The following is an 8,340-nucleotide window of genomic DNA, read 5'->3' on the forward strand; positions in this document are numbered from 1 at the left end:
ATTAATATAACTTGTTAAACTTTACAGTCGCTAGTGATATAAATATCGATGCCACTATAAATAAATGTAATTAAAAAAAATAAATTTTTGTTCATTATTCACTACACAAAAAAAAAACACCCACCATTGACAGAAGGAACCACGAAATACGATCTACTTTGTACGACATTCTCAGCGGGATAAACAGTATGTTTGAAACAATTTTTGGTATTTGCAGCCCTTTAAAAAATATTTGCTACCTTGCAATTTGGATACAACGTGTGCTCGGCGAAGCGGAATTCCACGCAGTGGCATGCTTTGAGGCACAGTTTAATCACGGCGAATATCACATTAAAAACTTTCGGATAGCTCAACCGATCGTTGTGCAACGTTCCTGTTTTGTTTTTTTTTCTTTTCCAGAGTTAGCGTATCTGCATACCTGAACGATTGAAACGAATGACCGACTCGCGAGTCGCGCGGCGGTTCGCCGAGGATTATAATGTAACGAGGACGTTGAAGTTTTAATCCTTGTCGCAACGCGGAACCGTGAGTTATATTTCCACACGGACTCTAATTATCGACAAAACGGACGACGTTTTAATTTATCAATACTGTGCGATGGGTGCACGCTTTTAGCGATGATATGGTTTGCTCGCAAGTACGACCCAGTTTCGGCGAGCTGATGCGCACCATCATCGAACGAACGGTGATAAAGGCAAAGTCCACGGGAAATCAAACATGTATCGGACGCGGAATAATCGAGTACCGTCAATTAATATAAAATACAACTTCAGCTTGCAGCATTTAACCCTTAAATGCACGAGTGGGGTCCGCAAAGGACCCCAGTGTTGGATTTTGTGTTAACATTTTTAGCCGCGCCATTTTTAGTTTACAGATAGTTTACAGAAATAAATTGTTGCTGTAATCAAAGTTAGCAAGGAATTAGGTAAGCGAGGTCCTCAATGGACCCCATGTACGCATTCATGTTCCTAATATTTAGTTTACGTATGCACTTAAGGGTTAACCCTTCGCACTCGAAGCCATTCTAACTCCAAAACGAAACATACTTTCCGACCTAGAATATCTCCCTTCTATATATATATTTTTCATGTTGTACATACTAAAGTGGTGCAATTTACTCGTACAATACTGAAACGTTTAGTAATTTCTTAAATACAAACAAATCTAATAATGTAAATTTGAATAATGATACAGCAATTTTTAGTGACGCCTTACAGTCGTCGTTCGAGTGTTAACGGTTAAAATAATGGGATAAAAAGAATCGAGTTTTCTTATGAGCAATATTATTAGATACTTGGTTTGCTGATAGATGATACTATTTTTCTATTCAAGCAAGCCATTTTTATTTCGCAATGATCGTCCGAAACATATTCAGGCACCTAATACGTCCTCGTCACCCGGTAAAGGCTTCGTGAAACAGATCCGCGGGTGTTCGGACGTACACCCCCCGAAATATCAGACGTCATAACAGCATCCCCGCGACGCGACGAATGAATTTCCCGAACGGGAAGAACAAAGCGCGGGTTCGCAGGAAGCTCGAGCGGCACGGCGCCGGACAAAGGCATAAAGCACCAAAACAGAAGAGAGCGAGCAAGAGAGAGAGAGAGAGAGAGAGAGAGAGAGAGAGAGAAAGAAAGAAAGAGAGAAAAATAAAACACACTCGATATCGAATTCAAAAACAAACCCTCGAACTAAACGACGCCCTCGAGTGTCCCCCGCAATTATCGCTCGAGGCCAAGGGTAGCTTGTTTTCCGGCGAGAAGTATCGCCGGCAATAAAGCTGGACACCCAGTACACGGGATGATGTGTGCTCATTGGCTGAGCAGGCGGTCGGCAGGGGTTTGCGGGGGCGGAAAGTTTTGACGTTAAGCGACGGGGGAGCTCGCAGACAAACTTGAGCCTTCTATGAAAGGAACGACGAAGATGCACGGCCCTGGAGAGGCAACTGTGACAGAGCACGAGGAAGGGAGGGTTGCAACGAGAGATGGTGGAAAAGGAGAAGGAATAGGGCCTCTGTGCTGGGAAACCGGGAACGAGAAAGAACGAGTCAAGGAGCGAGAGAGAGAGAGAGCGAGAGAGATAGAGAAAGAGAGAGAGAGAGAGAGAGCTCGAAGTAACCCGGATAGGGGATGAAGGGAGATGGGAAGAGAAGCACTTGACAAGAGAAAAGGAGCAACAGGGACGAGAAACACATAGTCGGTGTGTGTCGAGGCAACGAAGCCGGAGCTTGATGCGTCCCGGGATTGCAGCATGCACGAAAACGAAACGAACACTGCTGGAGCGGCAGAGACGGAGCCAGCTAGGCCAAGTAGATCCGAGGAGGATGGAGGTGGATGAAGGAGGACGGCGGAGAGTCGCGGAAGCGGGACGACACGACGCAGACCGAAGCGGGAAAGAACGAGGCGATGCAACGCGGACGAAAGAGGGAGAGAAGAAGATCGTGGCATCCGAGGCAGAAGGATGCAACGACTGTGTCCGAGCACGTCGTTAAAACCCGACCCGGGGCTACGGATTCCGAGTCGTCTACTGGAGCAGCCCCACTTCGGCATCCTCGACACCCTCGACACCCTCCAGCAGCGGCGGTCTATCGCCCGGTACTCGTTCGACTATTGTTTCGTCAAGTGCGACGTAAAAGACTCGAAGATCCGCCCATTGTACCGGCTATTAAGGCTGTTGTCTTGACGCTCTTTCTCTCCGTCTGTCACGGAGCCCGCGCCCGGCGATCGTCTCTTTCCCGCGAGATGCGAGATCGCAACCACGCGCGAGTCCGGTAAAGACCCCCGGCACAAACGGTTCCGCGCGAATTCAAAATTTATCCTCGGGTCACGTATCCGACAACCCCGCTATCGTCCTGCTACCACATCGCCGCGTCGGGGAGAAGCGAATTAGGGGACCGAGGGACGGAGAAACGTTTCCGGATGAAACACCGTGCACCGGAAACCCCCGGCCCACTGTTGTCTTTGCCCGCGAATCCGTGTTTTGGCTCGCCCCAAACGCATTAGAGCCGGCGTCGCGGTTTCGCAAGGACTGCCAGGATCCTTGCGGGGGTAGCATGGTCCGGTTTATTCGAATAGCGGCGGGACGAATGATAACGGCATGTCTCGGATAGCACGTTACAGTCGATCCTTTTATACTAGGTTTGTCGCGCACGAAATTACCGACTCCAGAATGCAAATGTTATGAAACGTCTCCGTCAAGAAATACGGTGACGAGCAAAAGTGTAAACACACTTCGCTAATTTCACACGAAACGTGATAATACAACCTATTTTTCAATTGAATGATAAAGATTAGGTACTAATAATCACAAAGTGAATAGCATAAACAAAACACAACTGTTTAGTTTCGTTAATATTAACAATATACGGAATATTTATCGAAAATAGGGATTGAAGATAATTTTTACTGTTTTGCACTTTAATTCTGCTCTTCGAAATAAAGCTTTAAATGAATATTTTGTCCATTTTTCTTTACTTCTTTGTACTGCTTCTACCCTGCGTGGCATACTATCTATTTAATTTTTAATCATTTCCGGCTCAATGTTGTACCATGCTTGTTCTGTCCTTTTCCACAGTTCATGAACACCTGAAGGTGGATTGTCATATTTTGCTAGCCTTCTTTTCACAATTGACCACTTTTCGATTGGGTTCATATCTGGACTTTGTGCTGGCCACTTCATCGCAGAAAACTTTTGATTTCCTAGCCAGATTTTACTATCTTTGCAGTATGCTTAGGGTCACCGTCTTGTTGAAATACTACTTCATCTTCAGCAAATTCGATAGAATTAACAACAGAAGGTAAATTATTTTGCAAAATATTTAAATAACGCTCTTTGCACATGATACCTTCTAGGGACCAACATACTTATGAGTAAAACAACACAACACGGGTCTACCCAGGGATATTTATCGGCTAGAAGATACTATTCTTTGATACACTGCCGAACGTAGAAAAGGACAGCGAAGCTTCGGAGACTTTTATCGGCTCGATAATTGGGACATATATCGAGTAAAGACTATTTCGTCAAAATGTAATGGTAAATAAATGCACTATTGTCCATGGTAAGCAAATTTCAAAAATAGAAATGACAATCTTGTAAGTGAATAATATTAATAACCAGAAAATATACAATCAAGAAACTTAACTAATTAATTGACAGAATATGTTGATCATAATGGTGCTTACTGTAATCAATAAATTTTATTTATAAAATAGTTGTTAAACGCTACTGGTAAAAATCGAACATTTCATATGCAGCTGCATATTACAACGCAATACATTAATGTCTTAATATACAGGACTCTCACACACTTGAAATCGGAATAACTTTTTTACAGTTGGATGAAACGACATCAATTTCTCTCCGAAGCCAAAAGTATTGATTCAGTAGATGATCCGAACTTTATTGTTTCATGAAAATATTAAAAATGTATTTTGTAGTTTCCCATAACTTCTACAGGGTGGGATGAAAAAATGTTATTTCATTTTTTCAATTTATTGTTACATGCAGAATCATTCCGTGCCTGGTTGTACTAGAATTCCCTCCTACCCTGTATACATTCTGGCAATTTTATCGGAGTTGGTTAATTGCTTTGTAAGTTATACAAGGTGACGAAAATTGTAGTTAGAGGACGAAAGTAGTGAAAAATTGCAATTTTCGGATCTAAGGATCCATTAGAATGGCAGAGTGATCCCAATTACAACATTCACTTCGATATAGTTAATAATTTAGTTTCAGTTAATGATTATTTAGCAACTTTTATTGTATTGGTAAATGTTATTCGATAATGAAATGGAGTTTTGCAAATTTTCTGCAACTTGAAAGTGAAGTTTCACTTTTAGTCGTTCTTTTCATAGAAAGACAATTGATTGAATTCAATGGAGCCTATTATAACGAAACGTATTTTGAATTTCTTACATTTATTATCCTGCGAAAAAAGCACATAAGTTAAACCAAGTTTGTCGGCAGTTTTAAAGTGATTGATTTTCTATAGCGACTGCTAGGTTCATGCTGGAAACGTTCCCTTTTTTTTTTGTGTCTTCGATTTCAAGTGTGACCTATTTTTAGTTTATCGTCGAGTTAAATTTCCAATTAATCGATACGTATCTAGAGTTCTAAATTCCTAATCAGATATTTCGTGTTACGATCCCGACACGGCGTTTTGAGAAATTCAGTTACTGTGCACGAGTTTAACGAACAGGATCCCCTTATCGTGCTTATACAGTCGGCGCGGCGAATTTATCTCTTCAATAAAAAAGTAGTTATTGGAAAGAGTATTTTTCCCATTTATACGGCAGCGAAAAAAAAAACAAGAATGAACGCCGGCTCGTAATTTACGTTTATTTTCGTCGTTGATTTACCGCGACGCCGATAATCGAATTCGAAAAGCGCCGGGGAAAGCGTTCGCGACACACGCGAGGCTAGGATACACCGCAATATATCAATGCAGCAGCCGGTAGAGCGGTGGGCCGTTTGTTTTGTACTAGTTACCTCTTTTCTCCGCATTCTTCCGACCATTTTGTCCCTCCCCATTAGTCCTCTTTCTGTCTGTGCCGTCCCCCCGCTTCCGTCCCGCTCTCGTCCCGCTCCGCTCCCGTTTTCTTCCCTTTTTATAATATCTAGGCGCAAATTGCACTTGGCGACGGTGCAATTGTTCCCCTTTATTTCCTTTGTGATGCACCGTAGGCACGAAATTGACATAAACAGTAGCTCCATCCGCGTTTTCCCTCTAACCACCGTTTCCCCGTCTATCGTTGCTCCTCCCTCATTCGCGAAACCGTTCCAGCTTATAACAACAAATGACCTGTTAAGGGAACGACCGGATAAAAACTGCTCTAAATTTCGGACGATCGCCGTTCTCGATCCGTCCTTGAGAACGTTTGCGAGATACACTCCGGGACGAAAAGATTGCACGCGGTATGATTCACACGATTTTCATTTATTTTTACATTGTAACTGTTTGCTTCTGTTATTTCAGGGTACGTTTGTAGACTCCAAGACTAAAAGGTAGGACTCGTTGAAATTTACACGGTTTTCATTCGTTTTGACATTGCAGCTTAAACTTAAAAGTACTTGCCAACTAATTCGTGGCGCTCACAACGAAGCAATTGCAATTTTATTTTCGATCAAAGTCTTTCAACCGTCACATTAGAGATTGTCGAACTAATACTTTTAAGGGGGCCAGCAGGCATTTGGCCTTGACTGTCGCGCAATGTTAGGCTGTGCCTTTTTTCTAGACATTTTACGTCTTAAATAAGTAAGTAATCAATTAAAAATGCATACCACCGTGTTTGTACATGTCTTTGCTACGTCTGTCCAGAGCCTTTTTTTCGATACGAACACTAAATCTCTCGAAATTAAGAGAATCTCTCTGCGGCAGCCATCTTGTGACGTCATACTTGCTTCAGAAAGCGAGTTTTCTGCCGAATATTACAAATTACTCCACGATGAGGTAGAAATTCGCAATTTGGGCTCTGGACAGACGTAGATTGGACTTTTAGGAAACACAAGTGACCACTTTTAAAACTGCTCATTGCAATATTGAAGCGTCAATTTGTCAAGATTTTGACCCTTGCAAGTTCATATACGTATATTGCAGATTGTAAAATGGACTAAATGCATAGAAAGTTATGCATATTATTTTGGAGAATAGAATGTACTTTAGTCGTTTGTAAACAATCAATAAATTAACAAATAAAGGACTACAAATTAATTTGTACCGTTAATAATATTGTAGTTACCCTTATCAATGTAGAACTATTTGTAATCAAGATTGGACATTGGAGTTTGATGAAATAATTGTAAAATGGACTACACATATGGAAAGTGACAGATCATTTTGAAGGTATTTGAGTTGACTATATACAATGAGAAAATTTTTTAGTAAATAACTACATACTAATTTTTACACTTAATTATACTGTACTTATTTACCCTCATCAACTACTTGTAACACAGAATGTATAGAAAACAATGTATATTAGTCGTTTGTAAAAAATTAATAAATTGACGACTAAAGCTCTACGAATTAATTTTTCTATTTAACAACATTGTATTCCCTCTCGTCAATGTGGAGGTGTTTAATAATCAAAATGGGACAGTGGAGATTAATGAACGACTTGTAAGATAGACTAAACACAGACACGCTTATTAATAGTCGGACACTTTTAAAAAGACGATAACTTTTTTAATATTGGACGATACGACTTGGATTTTTTCGTGAAGTTAGAACAATTAGTTAACTACATGATGTATATAAAAAATTTGGTAAAATTGTGATTGGTCGGAATTAAATGGGATTATAAAAAAGACACTTTTTAAAACCTTTTTATGTGAGCCTATATTAGTGGGCCCGACGTGGGCTGTTTTATGTGGGCCCAAAAACTTAAAAAATGCAGTTTGTAGATTTGCATCAATTATAAATATTTTGAAAATTTCATCAAAATCGGATGATGTGGAAAAAAACGACAGGCATTAAAAAACGTAACAATCAGATGCTAGCATTTTCACCAACTTTAAACGTTTATAGCTCATTGCAACGTTGACCAATTTTGATGAAATTTTCAGAATACGTATAATTGATACAGACCTACAAGATGTATTTATTAAATTTTCAATATAAGCCCATCTAAAAAAGTTTTAAAAAGTGTCTTTTCTATTTTCTCATGTAATTCCGACCAATTGCAATTTTTCATACATGGTAAACTAATTGTTCTAATAGTGCCAAAAATCCAGATCGCATGGTCCACTATCAAAAAAGTTATCGTCTTTTTAAGAGTGTCCGAATATTAATAACAGTAACTGTACAAGAAAAATGGCGATCATTTTGGAGAATAAAATGTGTTGAAGTTGTTTGTAAACAATCAATAAATTGAGGGCTAACGGGCTACAAATTAATTTGTATACGTAATAACATTGTATTTACCCTGATCATTGTGTAAGTGTTTGCAATCAAGATAGGGCTTCGTTTTCGTATTATCTTGTGCATCCTTTGACACGGGACGAGCACATTCGTGGGATTTCCCGGTGGAAACTCATCGAAACAGACCCGAAGAACGAAGGAGAAGCAAAGGCGAGCGGAGGTGGAGGGGTAAGGGATGGCTGTCGCAAATTGGCTGGGTAATCGATGCCGGTCTTGGGATTCCATCCTGAGATCAGGCCGTTGTACCGTTTAATTAGAATACGGCTGCCCCTGCTATGTCAAATGCCGGGGAGTCCCGGTCGAGCCGAGGAATCGACTTCTGGAGATTTTCATAGCCTTGGTTGATTGATCGATGGCCGCTGCAATTTTGTGCCAGTTTCTGCCGTCATCGCCCGTTTTATCCGTTATGATTGTACAGG

The sequence above is a fragment of the Halictus rubicundus genome, chromosome 5 (genome assembly GCF_050948215.1).
Source record: "Halictus rubicundus isolate RS-2024b chromosome 5, iyHalRubi1_principal, whole genome shotgun sequence".
Classification (NCBI taxonomy): domain Eukaryota; kingdom Metazoa; phylum Arthropoda; class Insecta; order Hymenoptera; family Halictidae; genus Halictus; species Halictus rubicundus.